We start from the raw sequence: 21945 nt of genomic DNA, 5'->3' as shown, positions 1-21945 counted from the left end.
GTTTCATGGCTAATACACACATAAGTGAAGTCTACAAAACACACACGCTCACCCTCACAGAATATCTTTACACTATTTTGCTATCTTTAAGATGTAGAGTAAAACTCACTTAAATTCAGACTTCACTAACACAGGAGCAAGAACTGGTTGAATAGCTTCTGCATTTTCTTTGTCTATTAAGAAAGGCTATTAAGTAAGAACATAATAAACAAGATCTCTCAGCTACTTAAACTACAGAAACTACAATTGAAGCACACTAGGAAAGTCTCTTTACGTACAGAATACATGTAAATTATTTAGAATCACTTAACAGATTCTTTGTAGCCACGAGGCAACGTACTAGCCTAAATTCTACACACACTTACTCAGAAGTGCATTTCAATTGTTTTATACTTTCCATAACTCAGATAAATTCTTCCCCTAATTAGACTAAATCTAGGTAGGGATAGGATGTTTAGATTTTCCTCCTCCTCCATTATTTAATGCTACTTTTTGAATTATATTTATCAGTCATCAGAAAATCCAAAATTCATTGAGTGGAAATCCCATGTCTGGGAAAGTGATCTTGTCATTTTAGGTGAGGCAATGGAGAAAGGACCCCGACCAGCCCAGAGATCACCTGCAGGGGGGATGCAGGCCTCTATCTCCCACGCCACGTGTTTCCCACTATCCATAAGAGCTGCCTCCTCCCTGCTGGACATCCACGCTGTGAACTTTTCTATTTTGAATGATGCTATCTCTGAAGAGTTAATTAGTAAAGAATGAAGCTAACTACCTCTTTTTTTTTTGTATTTTTAAAATTATTATGTTATGTTAATCACCATACATTACATCATTAGTTTTTGATGTAGTGTTCCATGATTCATTGTTTGCGTATAACACCCAGTGCTCCATGCAGAACGTGCCCTCCTTAATACCCATCACCAGGCTAACCCATCCCCCACCCGCTCCCCTCTAGAACCCTCAGTTTGTTTTTCAGAGTCCATAGTGTCTCATGGTTTGTCTCCCCCTCCGATTTCCCCCCCTTCATCCTTGCCCTCCTGCTATCTTCTTCTTTTTTTTTTTTTTAACATACAATGTATTATCTGTTTCAGAGGTACAGGTCTGTGATTCAACAGTCTTACACAATTCACAGCACTCACCAAAGCTAACTACCTCTTAAAGAACAAAATTATTTCAGAATATAGAATAAGCTATACTACATCACATGCATTTTAACCATTTTTTCCAGGAGCTGATAAGGGTACCTCCAGAAATCGACATTCTTTTATTTCGGCCCCGTAAACTGATTTCAAAAGGGATACAATTGGCAGGGGCCTAGGGTCTCAAGACAGAGATTTTTCCATGTAATTAATAATATTCAATGTAGTTAATAACTTAACTTATGCAGGAAGTTAAACCCATAATACTGATCTCATTGTCATTAAAATCCCAAATGTATTCTTTTCCAGTTTTTGAGCAGGTTCGGTAAAATTCAGAACATACAAAGTCTTAGCATATTAGGTATTTGTTGAAACTCTATCTGAAAGAATAAACACTAATCTATAAACCAAAAGAAAATGATCTGAGTTATATTTTTAAGATTTTATATATATATACATATAGTAATTTTAAAAACTTAGATGCTATAAGCTACTCAGTTTGAGTTCTTAGAAATGCTCTAGTAAATTATAACTTGCTAGAAGACACTGGCCTGTATTCATAGTCAGGCAAATTTAGTAAAGTTCTTTGGTGGAAAATTAAATAAGTAAAAATGCTCATATCTTTACTGCAGGGGGTGGGGGCGGAAAGAAGAATCTAGGCAATAAAGACACTAATGTAACATCTTGACATATGGCAGAGTGGTTAAGAGGAGGGTATTCAGCCTACAAAAGTAATACTACTGTATTTATGCCTTAAAATGAAACAAACCACCTCTCCCAAGTGTGAATATAGTATTACTACTTTATATAAATACAACTGTGTTTCTAATATTTAAATAATAAAAATTATGGCATATTCAAGCTACCAGTGGTGTGGTTTTCCTGAATATAGAAGGAAGACAGAGCTGGAAGCACACTCACCTCAAAATTAAAGGGTAAAAAACCAAAGTCAAATTCCATTTTTAAACTAGTGTTCCAATGGTTATTAAGAGATAGGAATCAGGAGTCAGATTTCAAGATGCCAAGAATTGAAATGTGCAATTCATTTTCTTTTTATACAAAAGATGAAACTAAGTTAACATCTGCAATCCAGAATATAAAATTTAAAGTCTTGATGTGAACTGAATTCTTACTTTTAAGGTGAACTCCCAGTCCTTTCCATTCACAAATAGGACTTGATTTATTAAGCTCCCTGCTTTGTATCTCCAGAGTTGATCAAAGCACATTTTCTTAGTACAATCTGTATTGTTCCAAGTGTTTTATAAACATCTTTTTTGAGAGTTTACAGGAGTGATCTGAAATCATATCCAAGGTTTCATCCTATGAGTCAGTTATTCTTAAAAGGAAACAGAATTTCTGTCTTTATCACCTTTATTTCCCTAACTGTCACAAATCTAATTCTAATCTGCCACAGAATTTTTTAAAAATCATTAGTAGGATCATCAGTAGAAATTACTGGCATTAAATACTAGGCAGGGCAAAGTGAAAAAAGGGTATAATTTTATCACAGGGACATGAAAATTACAGGTCTACACAATATCTGAACTTTCATAAGTCTCTTAGCCAATAAGGATAACTCTCAAGGCTTGTCTACCATCTAGTCCTACACTGATACCCCAAATCTGTATTTCCTGTCCTCATCTGAGACCCAAACTGTCCATCCAGCTGCCTGCTGGACAGGTTCATCTGAATTTATTCATTCATATAGATATTTACTGAATACCTACTACATGCCAAGTATATTATGGGAGGCTCTGGAGATTCACAGCCAAGACAACAGTCCTGTCTTCATGGGGCTTCAAACTGTGAAGGAAGCCAAACTAATCAAATAATCATAAAAATATATAACACACAAATGGTGATTAGCCCTATGTGCCAGTCTAAGCTAGTCTAAAAATGAACTCAGTTTACTCACTGCACTCTGGTCTGCTTGCCCCCTGAGCCCTTATTCTTGGATGGAAATGGTGCCATTTCCAGGTTACCAAAGCCACAAACTTGGGAGGCATTCCTGACCTTCCCTTCCTCCTCAGATCTCCTCATTCTCTGGGTCCCGCCTGCACTCCCAGAGTAGATGTACATGGTTGGCTCTACCCAGAACGACCTTTCCTTACTTCTTCTGGGAACTCCCAAAGTGGTGGTGGTAGAAAATTCCAATGAAGGCATAAAACCCAAGGCCATGAGGGTCCCTGGGATTTTAAAAACTAAAGCTGGAGGGAGAAGCTCTTTCTTCCTCTTAGTTGAAGAGTGTGAAAATAGCCCCTGTCCTGTGGAGAAACTGGAGGCAGCAGACCTAGGAGCAAGAATCCCTGTGAGAATGAGTACCACTCCCAACCCTTTAAGCCCCTGAGCTTGTCCAGGTTTCTGCAGCACTTCATTCCTTTTGGACCTTCTCCAGGAACCTCCCAATTCATCCCCCTTGTGACTTAATGTTTGGGCAGGGTTTCTATTACCTGTAGCCAGGATTCCTAATACCTCCTAAACCTTTCAGCCTATGACTTACCCAAATTCTACTACAAATGCCCTAGTTCAGGTCCTCATCAACTCCCACCTGGACCCACTTAACAGCTTAATGGGTCTTCTGTCCCCATCCTGCCCCTTGCATCCAGCATCCCCAAATACAGTCACCAGAGTGATCATATCACCCTTCCCATGCTGGACAATTCAATGGCTCTCCTTGATATGGACAAAATCTAAATTCCTCAACAGAATACACCCGACTCTCTATAATCAATCTTCCTCCCCAGCCAAGCAACTGTTACTCCCTGCCTCATATTTTATGCCTTGATTATATGGATTACATGGGCTTCAGCTTAGACAGACAAAGACATACATATCATGCTGAACTAGTAAGGAGGACATCTTCCTTTCGAAAACTTTGGAAACCTAAAGAAATTCAAGACAAGTGGTTTTGTTTAGACTCAATTCTAGGCATCAAGCAATCCCATCTACATCTGTCTTTTATGATATAAGTAATTCTAAATATGGCTGCTATACAGTATCTGGTGTTAGGGCACATGGCATACACAGCAGCAAGCAGCCAAAAGAGAGAAGTCCTGATCACCTAACCATCTTTGTGGACGGACCACAAGCGTCTCCTCCTCCAGGAGGTGTTCTCACCCAGATCCAGAGGAGTCCCGCCTCCTCCTTCTGCATCTCTCCGCTGTCCTCTGTGCACACTCCTCACATAGCACTGTGCTCTTGTTCCTTGAGGACAGAGCCACATTCCACTCACCTCTGGCTCCCTGAGCCCTGTGAAGTGCTCAGTGCATATGGAACACTTACAATGTTCACAGAATGATGCATGCATTCTGAGCTATGCAGAACCCTGAAAGGCAACTTTCTAATTAAAAGCGGATGAAAGGGGGCAATTGGGTGTTAGGTTAGGAAACCTGGTCTTCTTCATATTGAATCAGATGAGAATACTTGCAAACACAGAAGATGTTTAATGCCTCTAACCCACTGTATAGTTAACCAGCTGACCATTTTGCACCAATTTCTTACATGGGAGATGCCTAGAAATAAGTTATGATTTTTTAACTTATAAAAAAAACTTCAGAGAGAAGCCCATACAAGCAACAAAAGAAAAATAAATTGGATTTAATCAAAATTTAAAACTGCCTCAAAGAACAAGAAAATGAAAAGACAATCCACAGGATGGGAAGAAAACTGGACTATTTGTGTTTTAATAAGGATATGGGTATGTGCATGTGTGTATCCAGAATATGTAAAGAACTCATACAATTCAACAATAAAAACACAACCTAATTTTTTAAATGGAAAAAGAATGTGAACAGGTATTTCTCTAAAAAAAAAAAGATATACAAGTGGCCAACAAGCACATGAAAAGATGTTCAGCATCATGAGTCATTAGGGCAATGCTAATCAGAACCACAAGAAGACACCACTTCACACTCATCGGGATGGCTGCCATGAAAACAACAACAGCAAAATGACAAGCGCTGGGCAGGATGTGAAGAAACTGGAATCCTTCAATATTGCTGATGAGAATGTAAAATGGGACAGCCACTTTGGAAAACAGTTTGGAAAAAAGTTAAACACAGAGTTACCATAAGACCCAGCAACTCTACTCTTAGGTCTGCATCCAAGATAAGTCTGCCCAAAAACTTGCACATGAATGGTCACAGTGGTATTATTCATAATAGCCAAACCATGGGAAACACCCAAATGCCTATCAACAGATGAATAAACAAAATATGGCATATGCAGGCAATAGAATATTACTTAGCCACAGAAAGGAATGAAATTCTGATGCATGCTACAGCACAGATGAACCTCAAAAACATGCTAAGTGAAAGAAGCCAGACACGAAAGGCCACATGCTTTATAACTCCATTCATATAGCATATCCCGAACAGGCAAATCCACAGACACAGAAAGCAGCTCAGTGGTTGCCAGGGGCTGGAGAGAGAGAGAAGAATGAAGAGAGACTACTAATGGGGATGGGCATTCTTTCTGGGGTGATCAAAGTGTTCTGGGATTAGGTAGGGAGGTTCGGTGCACAGCTCTGAAGATACTAAAGTCCATTAACTTGTGTGCTTTAAAGGTATGAGCTGAAATTTACAGTATACTGCACAAAATCATATAGTGACACCTCTGTGCAGGGGCCTTACTGAATCACTCTGCCTGCTACAGGATAACCTGTTGTAAAAGACACACAATCTGTTCAGAGGAGGAAATGATTTATTTTCCTACTACTAAATCCCCACAGCGACCAACCATAAAATCCGATCCAAAGTAAAAAGAGCAAAGAACAAAAGAGCACACGATTTGCAATACGCTGGCAGGTATGAAATGGAATTAACCGAAGACTGAACCAAAAAAAAAAAAAAATGTTTAGCAGCACTGCTCGCTTCCCTTTGATTACACAGATTTAAACAAGTCAAAGTCCTTTTTAGCTCATGAAAAAATGAAAAACAAGCATTCCCTCCTGTAACAAAATTAACATCCCACAGAAGGTCTGTTTGTACTTGGCCGTCATGAACCTTTCATCTCCGAGCACTGCTAAATTAAACAAGCCTATGTTGTATTGAACACAGTGAGCCAGACACCCTGGCAGGCTCCTCACTTCATCAGTGGGTGCTGAAGAACATTAGAAATAAAGAAATGGTGAGAACCGCGGGGCTGGTGGTTATAAAGTAGCTTCGACTTCACTCAGTCGGACATTTCAAGTATCTACAATAATGAAACATTCTAACAACTCTGAGACCCCTTTCTCTGCTGGTGTTTGTAAGAAGAGAGCACAGACTTTGGAGCCTGAGAGATATGAATTCAATTCACTGCTTAGTTTGGTTTTTAACATACTAGCTGAGCGCCCAAGGACAACTTTCCTAACTAAGGCATTTCATGCTCTCAAACTGGGTGATTACATCTATCCTCCGAGTTTATAAGGACAAAATGAGGGAATGCCAACTGCTCAAGATGCAAATCGCCACCACTCTCAACGCTTCACAGAAAATGCTCATTTTAGAGCTTATATCATAGTATAAGTAATTGATATCAGCCATCCTTTTTCTACCCTGAGGACATCTAAACAACCAAAAGGTCCTATGAAGATTTCATATTAAATAAATTGTCCCCTCCCATAGAACTGAAAGTAAGAAAGCCATCAATAAAGTCTGTTTTAAATGTATTAAATCAGGGCATGACACAAAGCATTCATTCACCTAAAAGGTATTTAAAAGTACTGAACTGAGAGAGACGCACCAAGAGAAACACTTACTATTAGAAAGAAATGCCTATTTTTCAGTGCAATAATTGGTAACCTTTCTGGAAAGATTGATGCCATCTGATTATAATTCCCAAGTGTCACTAATCAGTTCTTAAGGCAAAAGAAAAAGGAAGTGGGATGGTTTCAAGCACTCCAGAAAAGATGTAGGAGGATATCCTTTCCCACTGACAGCAATTAATGTTTGAATGATGGCTGCTAGAACATTCAGACTGAAAAACTTTGTCACATTAGAATAGACTGAAATCTATTTAAAACAAAACTTACTAGGTTTAACATACACAAACACAACCCTCCCCATGACCTGGGTCTCCTCTCTGAACAAACCAAACGGGCACGAAGGCCAAGTTTGCATGGAACTCTCATATTTGTCATCACACTGCTATGATGTGATTAGCCATGCTCCCATGTTGGAAGTCTATTTAAAGAGGGTATCTGGACACTGCAGTAATAGACAAGAGTCAGACTCCCTCTGCCCAGCTCCATATTTCTATCACACCCACCACAACGCAAAGCTTCCAGGGTCAGCAAGGAAGGAAATTTCTCAAGGAGGATGGAACAGTCAGAAGCTGGAGATTTCCCTAGGGAGTTTCTCGAAGCCCTGTGCTCACTTTGGAACTTGAGGCCCAAAGCTACTGCTCTCCACCCTTCTTCACCTCACAGGGGTAATAATAATGCCTTTGTGAGAGATCAACCCAGGTATGCAGACTGCAGAAGTCAGCCTGGGGTGCTTCCTGGGGATCTATGCTGCATATAGGCACTTAAAAATGTCTTTCCACTCCTGAAGTTCCATACTCTCACCCTGATCATGAAACCATTTCATCTGAGTATTCTACCACCACAAATTCTGGATATGAAGACAGCTTTTCTTCTTTCCAACTTTCCAATCAAATAACCACTTATACTGCCAGTCTAAACTTTAAGCTTCATGCCTAAAATAGGAAGAAATCGTTACAAATGCACAAAATCCAACCCATACATAAGAATGCCTTAAAATCTGTTTAAATACAGTATAACAATTTTTACAAATGCAGCTAAGAGGGGAAATAAAGGATAAAGTCTTAATTTTAATTAAGACTTTGGTTTAACTACTACTAGTAATTCCTCACTTTTCAGGAGTATTTTTAGAAATAAGGTTTTAAAGCATGCGATTAAAGAAATTAACTCATCAGTGAAATGAAAGCTACCATATAAGCAAATTCCTATACTACCACAGAAAAGAGTTTCAAGAACCCAGAACTTTGGTTATTTTAGAAAACAAACACAAGGTTATACCATTAGCCACAAAATATCCAAGGGAAAAGTCCAGGAAATCTCATTAATTTAGACCCCACTAATGAAGACTCAGTAGTTTCCTTTTAGGTCTGCCTAGATTTGACTTTTGGACTATTTATTTAGTAAGGGGTTGCTAAGGAAATTAAAGGACAAATAAAAATTGCTAGGGGATTATTTAATCAATTTAAAATTTTTTACATGCAAATAACCGCTGCTAAAGTACTAATTAAAATCTAGCTCATGCGTTCTTTAGAATCCCATATTCCAGTGGAAACAAAATGTATGAAACAAAAGTCTACAACAGCTTAAATCTATTAAGTGCTTGCTCCATGCGCTCTGTTTATTTTGGCTGTGAAAAACTGGTTTAGGAGTCAGAAAAGCTTAGAAGGCAGGATACTGGACGAAGATTTATACATTCTTCTCAATGGCTGGCAATCTATTTCTCCACTTCTATTTTTAATAAATGCTGAACTGCACAATTAAAATATAACTCAATTTCTCTCCATTATAATTTAAAATCTGGGGTATTTACTTTATTCTTGTCTTCAAATAACATAACTGAAAAATATTCCCAGGTCTATAATACTAAACATCCTAGGATTCTTGAATTAACATCTGGTATCTTACCTAGATACTTACTTTGCCCTTAACAGCAACAGTAAAAAACAAACAAACAAAGCAGATTTAAAACACAGCAGTATATGTGATTCTGAAAATAAATGGGATATAGTCTAAATCAATAATCCAAATAAAGTATCACAAAATGTTACTGTAGCAAGTGTCACTACAATTATGTATGTCTAGATTTAGGTGCATTTAAAAGTCACAGATACTAGTCTTCTCCAAGAAATTAAATTTCTTAATTAAAATTTAAGGCACATCTCACATCTGAGTTCTAACTCAACAATACCAATATACACCAATCATTAATTCCTTCAAAACAATTTGAGTGTCTGCCATGTACATGCCAGGTGTCACACCAGTTGCTGGATGAAAGCTGGTGGATAAAACATACTTGGTCCCAGCCTCAAAAATGTGAACTTGAAATGAAAAGACAAGCACCCACATGAAACACAATCTATATTATAAGAAGATGCATTTCATATATAGCAAAAAAAGATGAATTTTAGTTGACTTTTTATTAAGTTAAAGAACAAACACTAGGACAATGACACAGTTGGTGTCTGTTTCATGGGAGACTTTAAGTAACTCTTATTTGATTGAAATAAAATCTAAAACAAACATAAATTTGAGTTCACATTCGTATCAGAAACTGGTAAAATACTCTGGACAGATGGGATTTGACATCGATATTCACAGGTTTACATTTAAACACATATTCACATAATTGACAAACTCAACAAGTATTTCATTGTCACCTGAGTTTGTGAATCCCATTCTCTATGCTATTCTGCAATCGGGATCCATGCTCGAAAGACCTTAACAAGTTAATTTTTAAAGCTTTTTCAAGCTCCACTATAAATGAATAAAAAACAAGAGTACTGCTCCCCACAGAGGAAAACCTTTGGTATCCAAAACAATTAGTTAGTTGCCAATAATTTTAAAATATTTATAATGAGGTAATCAGGGCAACAGAACTAAAAACAAAAGACTCAACATATTTCAACATTTTCATCATATTAAAGCCCAAGAGAGTGTCTCACTTAGACATGAGAATCATAGGTTATATTCTTAGTAAGAAAATTCTTCATGTAAGAATATCAAATGAAAGGGGTCTTTGAAAACATAAAAGGCTTATTTCAATCAAAAACCTTGCTATCTCAAAGATACCATTTTTTTTTTCTCCTATTGGACGGGCAAAGATTAAAGATTAGCAAAACTCAGTGTGGGCAGGGTATGGAAAACAAGACTCTCATTGACTTGGTGGGGGGGGGGTGGTGGTGATAAACTGGTAGTCTTTACAGAGGGCAGTTTACCATATGTATCAACATTTAAAATGTGCATCATCTTTGACTCTGCAGTCATACTTCTAGGAAGATAAATGAACAAGTATACAATGGTGTGAGTACAGGGTTAATCAACATGCCATTATCCACTAAAAACAATCTAAATGGTCATCAAAGGAATGATTAAACAAACCATGGTGCCTCCAAACACTGAAATATACGAGAGTCAGTAAAATCATCATGTACAGTTACACATGCCTTTTACAATTCATGTGTAGAGATATATAATATACACTGTTGCGTTAAAAGACTACCATATGTAGTGTAAACCAATATATTTAATAATTTGTATATGAATACTTCTATATCCATAGAAGTATGTTCACCAAAATATAAATGGCAGTCATTTCTGTGTGACAGGAGTTAGGTGTTTACTTGTGTCAGTATGTTGCTTTATACTGATGGAAGATTTTTCTATTATAATAAGAAAATACAACATATCTCATTTAAGGAAAGAAGTGCTGCTATCTCACCAAACGTGCCTTCAAATCCCTTCAGTTCCCTGTTTTAAAAACAAAGTTTTCACTGAATGTTATAAGTATACAGAACCACCAAGCAGTTTATGGGTTTCCACCTGCTGGATCTCCTTAGTACCAAACTTCAAGACAATGAAGCCATGGGAATTTAAAGATTAGATTCAAAGAAGTAAAGAAAGCCAAATAACCTTGTTCAAACAACCCATGTTCCTGGCATCCACCTTAAGAACCCCAGGTTCCATGAACGTAAAATACTCCTAGAACATTCTCCCTCTTACATCTTAAGAAAGCAGGCTGCGGAGAAGAATGTTCACAACAGTGGGGGGTGGGGAGAGGTTTCTTTAAAAAAAAAAAAAAATTAAATCATAAAAAGCTTACCTCAGTAAAAATATTTAATTATCTTCCTGTCTTACATTCTCTTTCTTAGCACCTTTACTGTGAGCCTGTGGGGGGAAAAAGTAAAAATTACTTTTTACTGAATACCTATTATATGCCTGGTGGGGACGGTCACAGAAAGCCTCCTGGAGAGCAGGAAGTCCAAGATAAATTGGAAAGAACAAAACAGAAGTTACTAAGAAGGGATGGTTGGGAAGGAAATTGAGAAGTTGCAAGTGTAATCAAATAACTTTTCCTAAATTGTTCAAGAACCTGTAAATGACGCATTCAACAAACAGGTCTAAAGCACCGTAACAGGTTAAGAATTGGGTTGCTAGGGCGCCTGGGTGGCTCAGCTGGTTAAGCGACTGCCTTCGGCTCAGGTCATGATCCTGGGGTCCCAGGATCGAGTACCGCATCGGGCTCCCTGCTCAGCAGGGAGTCTGCTTCTCCCTCTGACCTCCCCTCTCTCATGCTCTCTCTCTCTCAAATAAATAAATAAAATCTTTAAAAAAAAAAAAGGGTTGGGGTGCTAGACTCAGAACATCTGCATTTGAATCTCAGCTCTAGCACTTCCTAGCATGTGTGGTCTTCAGCAAGTTCCTCAACCTTGGTGTGCCTTGATTTCCCCATATGTCTAATAATAGTACCCAATTCATAGGATTGCTGAGGATTGTATGAGCTAATCCACATCAGGGACTGTAAAACAGCTCCTGGAACATAATAAATGTTAATTTTTATTTTTATTAATATATGCTCTTACATAATAAGTCTATTTACCTCTCACCACCACCATTATTATCATTGTTATTATTGCAAAATGACATAATCCTCATCCTCAAGGGGCTTACAGTATACTGGATGAGATAAGAGTTACCCAGATACATAACATAAGGCTAAAGAAAGATCAAAGTCAATTATTCGTTCACTTATTTAACAAATACCAGAGTGTCTATACTTTGCCAGGTCTTTTGCTGGGCATTTTTTTTTAAGATTTTATTTATTTATTTGAGAGCCAGAGAGTGAGCTAGAGAGCACAAGCAGGGGGAGCAGTGGAGGGAGAGGGAGAAGCAGGCTCCCTGGTGAGCAAGGAGCCCAGTGCAGGGGCTCGATCCCAGGATCCCGAGATCATGACCTGAGCTGAAGGCAGATGCCTAACTGAGCCAACTAGGCGCCCCTCCCGGGCATTTTTGATGGACGGACAGATGCAGTTTCTCTCCACAGTTTCCAGTCTATCAAGACCCATGCTACAGGGCAGACGAGCTGCACAAGGAGACAGATACTTTTCCTCAGTGGGTGTGGGGCACTATGTATCCGAACGGGCAGAATGAGGTAGCAGAACATTCTGGGTGGAAGGGACAGCGTTATAGGAAACACAGGGCCTTTGGGGAATGCTAAGCAGCCTTGTTGTCAGGGTGCATCTGACTGAGCAATGAGTAGTGAGGCCAAAAAGCAGGAGGGGCCTCAAGTGCCCCATTGAGTTTGCTCCCTGATCTCAAGCACACTGATTACCCTGCTAAAATGGAATCACAGCTTACTTTTAACTTCAATTCTAATACCTTACTGTTTTTTTTTCATGGTTTCTTTTTTCCTCTTTCCAAAGTGACAGGGGTAAGAGGAGGAAAAAGAAAAAAACCCAGCAGCCTCAACCCACATTGACGCTGGTGGCGGAAGCAGCACTAAGTGATGAGTTTCATATGTTCTTTTTTAATTCCTCCAACATTCTGATATGGAGAGAATTGTTCCTTTTACAGACGAGGGAACTGAGGCTCAGAGAAGTCAAACGGGATCTCCGAAGACCACAGAACTAATAAATACAGACACAGATTTAAACTGCAAGTTTGACTCCCAAAGCTCTTTCTCTTAGGCAAAAATATATAAGGGATTTTGCAGAATTTAAAGTCTGTTAAAAACGACTTATAAATTCAGGGTCTGTCGATTTCTGTGCTTACACAGAAAAACAGCTTTCATACACACAGTCAAAACCACTCAGAGAAGATAAAGAGATCTCACAAAAGCACCAAAAAAGATAAACTACATACAAAAAATTTTAACAAAAAATTGGCAAAACCTATATAAGACAAACTTTGAAATGCTCCAAAAGGACTCAAGAGTAGAATCAAACCAATGAAAAAATACACAATGTTCTTGGATAGGAAAATATCAGAAAGACAGCAATTCTCTCTGTAAAATTAGTTTATAATTTTAACATGATCTCAATTTTTTAAGTGTTTTCTTTTCTGGAACTAGACAAAATGATTATAAGTTCACATGGAAAAATAAACAAGGAAAAATTGCCAGGAAAATGAAGGGCAACAGGGAAAACTAAGACACTTTGTAAAACCAATACCATGTACTGGTGTATGAACAGAAAGACTAATGGAATAGAATAGGAAGTCCAGAGATGCTCCAATACACCTGGAAGTTCCGAATACAATCAAGATGTATTGTATTCTGAAACAAATGGTAGAGATAACTGGCAGCTACATAGAAAAAGATAAAGTTCAATTTATATACTATCCTTGAACACCAGAATAAATCCCAAATATATCAAAGATGTAAGTGTAAAAATGAAACCACAAAAGTACTTAAGGAAAACATGAACAAATTTCAAATTCTTGGAGGCCTTTCTGTGACTCAAAATCCAGACACATAAAAGATTAATATTAACTACCTAAAATTTAAAGAAAAATCTTTGAAGCTTTCTCTATACCAAAATACATGAAAGTATAAAAAACAAGTAACAAACTGGGGAAATTGCAACTCACATCCTAAAGGGTTAATCTAATTTATACATTCCTAGAAATTGATAAGAAAAAAGCAATCCAAATGAGAAATTGCAAAGGGTATGAACAGATAGTTCATAGAAACAGAAATCACCTTTAAGCATATGAAAAGATGCTCAGCCTCATTCATAGCAAACTAATGCACATTAAAACTACACAGTTATCATTTTCACTATTAGAATAATATAAATCTAAAGGTTGGAAAACACTGTTGGAGAGGCTATGGAGAAACAGGTACCCTGATGCATTACTTGCAGGAGTTCACAACCCTGAAGAAGGGCAGAATTTAACAAAATTATAAATGCATTGCTCAATGACCCAGCAATCCCACTTGTGGAAAGATATCCCACAGATATCTTATATCTCACATATATGAAATGAGATGTGTACAGGTGTATTTACCAGGACATTGTCTGTGATTGTTAAGAGACTGGAAAAAATTCAAATATGCATCAATGGGGGCTAGTTCAATAAACTATGGCACGGATATACAGTGGAATATTCTGAAGCTGTTAACTAGTGTTTTCTATACACTAATATGGAAAGATCTCAAAGGTATATTAACTAAACAAAAAGCAAGGAACAGAATAATTTACATGGTGTGCTATATTTTATATACAAAGAAGGACAGGTATTGGCTTGTGTCTACACAAAGGAACATCTATGAGGAAACAAACAGGGATGCCTAGGTGGTTCAGTCAGTCAAACGTCTGCCTTCGGCTCAGGTCATGATTCCAGGATCCTGGGATTGACCCTGCATTGGGCTCCCTGCTCAGGCAGGAGCCTGCTTTTCCCTCTCCTGCTCCCCCTGCTTGTGTGCATGCACGCGCTCACTCTCTGTCAAATAAATAAAATCTTAAAAAAAAAAAAGGAAACAATTAAAGAGGATATTTATGGGGAGAGGGGACAGGTTAGACCACAACAGAGTTGGAAATTAAGTTCCTCAAAATAAGCTGTTTTAATTTTTGAACAACATGAATATTTTACCTATACAAAATTAACTTTAAAGTGTTAAAAGTGTAACTCACAGAAAAAAAGAGAACTACTCATAAGCCAGAGTCAAAATCCAACGAGCTCAATGCACATGGATTGGAAGAACAAATACTGTGAAAATGTCTATGCTACCTAGAGCAATCTACACATTTAATGCAATCCCTATCAAAATACCATCAACTTTTTTCAAAGAAATGAAACAAATAATCCTAAAATTTGTATGGAACCAGAAAAGACCCCAAATAGCCAGAGGAATGTTGAAAAAAGAAAAGCAAAGCTGGTGGCATCACAATTCTGGACTTCAAGCTCTATTACAAAGCTGTCATCATCAAGACAGTATGGTACTGGCACAAAAACAGACACATAGATCAATGGGACAGAATAGAGAGCCCAGAAATGGACCCTCAACTCTATGGTCAACTAATCTTCGACAAAGCAGGAAAGAATGTCCAATGGAAAAAAGACAGTCTCTTCAACAAATGGTGTTGGGAAAATTGGACAGCCACATGCAGAAGAATGAAACTGGACCATTCTCTTATAACACACACAAAAATAGACTCCAAATGGATGAAAGACCTCAATGTGAGACAGGAATCCATCCAAAATCCTTGAGGAGAACACAGGGAGCAATCTCTTCGAACTCAGCCACAACTTCTTCCTAGAAACATCGCCAAAGGCAAAGGAAGCAAGGGCAAAAATGAACCATTGGAACTTCATCAAGATAAAAAGCTTTTGCACAGCAAAGGAAACAGTCAACAAAACCAAAAGACACCCAACAGAATGGGAGAAGATATTTGCAAATGACATATCAGATAAAGGGCTAGTATCCAAAATCTATAAAGAACTTATCAAACTCAACACCCAAAGAACAAAGAATCCAATCAAGAAATGGGCAGAAGACATGAACAGACATTTCTCCAAAGAAGACATCCATATGGCCAACAGACACATGAAAAAGTGCTCAACATCACTCAGCATCAGGGAAATACAAATCAAAACCTCAATGAGTTACCACCTCACACCAGTCAGAATGGCTACAATTAACAAGTCAGGAAACGACAGATATTGGTGAGGATGCAGAGAAAGGGGAATCCTCCTACACTGTTGGTGGGAATGCAAGCTGGTACAGCCACTCTGGAAAACAGTACGGAGGTTCCTCAAAAAGTTGAAAATAGAGCTACCCTATGACCTAGCAATTGCACTACTGGGTATTTACCCCGAAGATACAAATGTAGTGATCCGAAGGGGCACATGCACCCCAATGTTTACAGCAGCAATGTCCACAGTAGCCAAGCTATGGAAAGAGCCTAGATATCCATCAACAGATGAATGGATAAAGAAGATGTGATATATATGTGTGTGTGTGTGTGTGTGTGTGTGTGTGTGTGTGTGTGTGTGTGTGTGTGTGTATATATATATATAATGGAATATTATGCAGCCATCAAAAAAAAAATCTTGCCATTTGCAACGATGCGAAATAAGTCAATCAGAGAAAGACATGTATCATATGATCTCACTGATATGAGTTATTTCAGAAACAAGACAGAGGATCATAAGGGAAGGGAGGGAAAAATGAAACAAGACGAAACCGGAGGGGGAGACAAATCCTAAGAGACTCTTAATCTCAGGAAACAAACTGAGGGTTGCTGGAGTGGTGGGGGGTGGGAGGGATGGGGTGGCTGGGTGATAGACATTGGGGAGGGTATGTGCTATGGTGAGCGCTGTGAATTGTGTAAGACTGTTGAATCTCAGATCTGTACCCCTGAAACAAATAATACATTATGTTAATTTAAAAAATCCAATGAGCATTAAAAGAGAATTTTCTCTGAAATTAGATATTGACAAGCAATTTATTTTTTTAAAGATTTACTTATTTATTTGAGAGAGAGAGGGAGAGAGCACACACATGCGCGAGCAGTGGGGAGGGGCAGAGGGAGAGGGACAGAAAGAATCTCAAGTAGACTCCGGTTGAGCGCAGAGCCCGTCACAGGGCTCAATCCCACAACCCTGAGATCATGATCTGAGCCAAAATCAAGTCAAACGCTTCACCGACTGAGCCACCCAGGCACCCCAACAAGCACTTTTAGTGTGGCCATCTCTAAAAATGATAAAAGACAATATAATCTTTTTCTTCAACCAATCTGAAGCATATGATTGTAATAATCTATAAAAAGAGCTACTTAAAGGGGCGAGGAATTATGAAAGAGAACAGGAAGGGGGCCCCTAGACCAGCAGCATCAGCATCACCTGAGAACCTGGTGAAAACACAAATTCTTAGGCCCCAGCCCAGACCAGAAACTCTGGAAATAATGGAGCGAGCAATCCCCATAATGCACACTCAAGTTTGAGAGCCAATGATCCAGTCCAGTGCTTCCCACACATTCATGTGCATCACCTGGAGCAGGACTTTGTGAAAATGAAGATCCTAGTTCAGTGGGTCTGGGGTGGGCCCCAGAGTCTGCACTTCAAACAAGCCTCAGGATGCTATGCTATGCTGCTGGCTTGGGGAACCACACTTCGAGAAGAAAAGCTGAAGTCCACCTAGCGGGAGAAGGTATGCACACCGTCTTCATGTGGCTGAGTTTCCTATGGAAACTGCCCTCAATATCCGATGGAAAAAGTCCTTACACAGGTTTTCTGGCTAAGAGATACCATGTAACCTCCCATATAAAAGCTGTACTTGGGGCGCCTGGGTGGCTCAGTCTGTGAAGCCTCCAACTCTGAATTTCAGCTCTGGTCATGATCTCAGGGTGCTGGGATCAAAGCCCGAGTTGGGCTCCGTATTTGGCATGGAGTCAGCTTGAGATTCTCTCTCTTGCTCTCCCTCTGCCCCTCCTGTCCATTGTGCATGTGCTCACCCTCTCTCAAATAAATCTTAAAAAAAAAAAGCTGTACTCAACATGTACTAAATATATTTTCAAAAGTCTTTCTTTCTTTTCTTTTCTTCTTTTTTAAGATTTCAAGTAATCTCTACACCCAATGTGGGGCTCGAACTCATGACTCCAAGATCAAGAGTCACATGTTCTACCAGGCAGGAGCCCTCAAAAATATTTCTTATTAAGGGCGCCTGGGTGGCTCAGTCGTTAAGCATCTGCCTTCGGCTCAGGTCATGATCCCAGGGTCCTGGGATCGAGCCTCGCATCGGACTCCCTGCTCAGCGGGAAGCCTGCTTCTCCCTCTCCCACTCCCCCTGCTTGTGTTCCTGCTGTCACTATCTCTCTCTCTCTCAAATAAATAAATAAAATCTTAAAAAAAAATTTCTTATTAAGACAACAGTAACAGCTACAAATTGTTGAAACCCAATTTAATTGTTGTCCCATTTGAGAAAACTTTCAATTACGAGTGGACTTATGAGCATTTCAAAATGAAAAAAAAAAAAAAACAACCCCACACAAAAGACCCCCCATATTCCTACATCTGTCAGGTTGCACTGTCTGATGAACTTTACCTCAAATCCATTAGCCACACCACCTGCTCTCCATGAAAAAGCACTAGTTTCTTTCTTTCTAAAAAATTGTTCTTATATTTACAAACACTGACGTTTCATTTGATTTACATGGGGGGGGAGGGAGGTATGTTTTCTTACAGGAGTCTTACAAGTAAAGAATTCTAGTCTAGGTGGAAGTACCTAGAAATGTTGTGTACCTTTATTTTGCAAGTCACGCTTTGGATAAATTTTTTCCTGTTAAATATTAATCAATGTGCTGAAATTTCTACATATTCCCTATTTCACTGAATGTAAGACACCATCAATTCTCAGACACACTATTATTTCATGTACTGCTAAGAAAAGTTACCAATTAAAACATGACATGCCAATTTTAAGATAGCATTCCATTTTAGATATGCATCTTAAAAATAATGAAATAGCTTAATTATAAAGCTCAAAGATATGTACATAGTGAGTTACTCCTTTTCATCTATAAAGGCATGGATTTTTGCTCATTTAACAATGTATCCCCACAACTGAAAACTGGAAGTCTCAGTATCCCTGCAATTCATATTATTTGTTTCATTTTTGTATAAATATATATATATATATTTTTTTTTTTGAGTAGTGATTTAAAAAAAAAAAGCGAAGAAAAAAAGGAGTGACCTCTTTTTACCCTGCAACATGATACTGCTCACTCAAAGTAATAAAAGTTAATTACTCTCAATCTGGATAATTTTCCAATCTGAAAGTATTCAATGTATCTCTCTCTAGTCAATTTAAAATACCTTATAGTTCTATTTTGACAAGAGTTTTTACTTGTTTGTTTCTAAAGCACCTTTCAAAAGTAACAAGCAATGAACAATAAACATCTCACAGCCTCTTATTCATTCAACAAAAAAATAAATTTGCTTTGCAGATTTAACAAGAATTGAAGGGATGTACAGTGTTACACTATAGCTATATATTAGTCTGAGTTGAACTTTTTGACTCAGCATTTTTGTCCTGGCGGCAAGATGAACAGTTTCAAAGGAAAAGACAATTTCTAACAAACCACACTAGGAGGACTGAGGACCTATGTGATTACAGGACATTTCAATTTTCACCTTGTACACATCTACATTTTCTAAATTCTCTAATATGGATACTAGCAAGAAAAAAGGTTATTTAATTTAATAAGTGGTTACACTAATTTATATTTTAGTTTAATGCAGACCTTTTTAGTTATTCTACACATTATCACTGTCACATCCCAAGTCCATTCCAACCTCCTACTCCTCACTCATTCAAGTGTTTAGTTGTCAGCATTTCGAACAAGAATCTCAATGAAGCAAATTTTTCAGACAAAGGGACATAGGTACTAACCTCATCTTCCATCTGAGATTCTACACTAATCAATGAGTGTCATGAGCCAAGAGCCTACCTTTCTGGTATGTCAATTACCTCAGAAAGAACAGGGGAAAATTTTTTTTCCCCACAAAAATTGTCAGTTAAATTCTGCCTCCTTTCCTGTTGTAATTGAGTAGAGAGCGGACTGCTGTTTAGAGTAGATCTCAGGGGTGATGGTACTGTCTCCTAAGAGATATACTTAGATATAAAAGTAACTGGGGGACAACACTGGCATTCAGTGTCTGGGGACCAGGATGCTGGACTTCACATAATGCATGGAACAGACGCACATAATGAAGATCCATGCTGGTCCTGAGAATCTTTTAAATGTCCAGTCAGATTAATCACTATAAACTGGCATTACTTTAGAACATAATACTGAAAAGTTTTTATAAGGAATTATGGGAAAACCCCAGTAATTTAGGAGAAGGCAGCTAACGTGAGACAAGTTGAGATAAAATACATATGAAATTAGTGGCCATTTCCTCACATCACACATTGTTAACTCAACGTCGTAATACTGAGCATATCTGAACTAATGAGACATCAACACTGAATCCGAAAATTTCAATCTTTTATTCGTTATCAATGATAAGTGGTAGGAACCCAGTATTGTGCCTCAAGGTAGCAGCATCTCAAAGCTTGTGACACAAAAGGGGCCATACAGTGTAGACTGAAAATATGGTCCCCTCCATGGGGGCCTCCATAATATACTAATATTATTTATGTGTTGACTGAGTCTGTAATTTATCTTGGCATGTTATCCTTATTTCCATCTAAGCTGTTTCTCTCTTTATTATCATAAATAGGTTACCCCAACACTTAGGTGTCAACCCCCTCCATTCCCCTCCCCCTCCACGCCAGGGTCCATCTATATCTTTGCTCTTTCCTTCTCTCGTTTAAAAACACTGATAGGGGCGCCTGGGTGGCTCAGTTGGTTAAGCCACTGCCTTTGGTTCAGGTCATGATCCTGGAGCCCTGGGATCGAGGCCCGCAGCGGGCTCCCTGCTCAGCGGGGAGTCTGCTTCTCCCCTCTGACCCTACCCCCTCTCATGCTCTATCTCATTCTCTCTCTCAAATAAATAAAAATCTTAAAAAACAAAAACAAAACACTGATAGTCTTACTGCTCTTCCATCTAAACATCTTCATTAGAAGCAGGTGCAAGCACCCAGGACACGATCTCTTCTAGCACAGCAGTAGGCACGAGATGTAAATGATGTGGCAATTCGTGTCATTGATTGTTCTTTTATTTCTCCCTTACATTTATTTTTTTATTTTTATTTTTTAAGATTATTTATTTATTTATTTGACAGAGAGAGACACAGCGAGAGAGGGAACACAAGCAGGGGGAGTGGGAGATGGAGAAGCAGGCTTCCCGCGGGGCAGGGAGCCCGATGCGGAGCTCGATCCCAGGACCCTGGGACCATGACCTGAGCCGAAGGCAGACTCTTAACGACTGAGCCACCCAGGCGCCCCTCTCCCTTACATTTAAATTGGAGCATCATACTGATTTTCAATTACGTGTGTACATAGGTTACACTGTTGATGAATTTCATTCCAGGGCTGTAAAGTGGGCTTTACAAAAAGTTTGCTGCAAAGGGGAGGGGCCTTGGTTCTGACAAGGTTGAGCACCACCGCTTCCAAAGAGTGCAGTCATGTGCTTAACGAAAATCAAACTTAAAAGTTTCCTTTGCTTAAGGCAAACCCTGGGCTCCAATATTCCACTTGCATTCAGCCTGACAACCCATCTCTGGCGCACACCCGCCGCTCTAAGCCCACTTCTGGTCTTATGCAGGGCCAAACAAGAGTTTCTGTCCATTTGGGGGTCAGGGACCCTTCTGGGAATATGACAAAGTCAAAGACCCTCCACCCAGGAAACTCATATAGCTTGCTGCACCCAATTCCGGGGCGGGGGGGCTGCCACACACCTTCTGCAGCCCAACTGGGGCCCTAGGAATGGAACTCGAGCCCTAAAACCCTGCGAGGGGGGTGGGGAGAAGGAAGGGAGGCAAGGACCGGGCGTGGGCGCTGGAGTCAGTGTGCCTGGGTTTGAACCCCCCATTCCACCGCTTCCCGGCAGTGTGACTCCCGGCAGGGAGCTTCACCTCTCTGTGCAGCCCGGGAGCGGCGCAAGTGCCCGGCAGACTGTAAAGCCTCAATAAACCGTGTTGCCGCGGCCAGAGGCACCGCGTCCTGGCGTCAACCCTGCCGCCGAAGAGAACCGAGGCGGGCCCCGGGGTCGCACCCGAGCGCGGGGACCGGCTGCGAAGGGGACTGGCCCGGGCGGCCCCGCGGCCCCGGCCCGGCCGCCCCGCCCCGCCTCGCCCGCGCGGGTCCCGGGACGGCGCGAACCGGGCGGCTCCGA

At 39.5% G+C, this 21945-nt stretch overlaps 1 protein-coding gene across 1 annotated transcript in view; it reads right to left on the bottom strand.

Moving 5' to 3' along the window:
• Positions 1 to 21945, bottom strand: part of MRTFB (myocardin related transcription factor B) — a 190217-nt gene that overhangs the window by 167818 nt on the left and 454 nt on the right. Inside the window, exon 2 of the mRNA XM_021698346.1 lies at positions 10985 to 11049. The gene's annotated coding sequence lies outside the window, so the exon portion shown is untranslated. The remainder of the gene's footprint in view (positions 1 to 10984; positions 11050 to 21945) is intronic.

The sequence above is a fragment of the Neomonachus schauinslandi genome, chromosome 5 (genome assembly GCF_002201575.2).
Source record: "Neomonachus schauinslandi chromosome 5, ASM220157v2, whole genome shotgun sequence".
NCBI lineage: Eukaryota > Metazoa > Chordata > Mammalia > Carnivora > Phocidae > Neomonachus > Neomonachus schauinslandi.
This window is presented reverse-complemented; position numbering and strand designations above follow the sequence as displayed.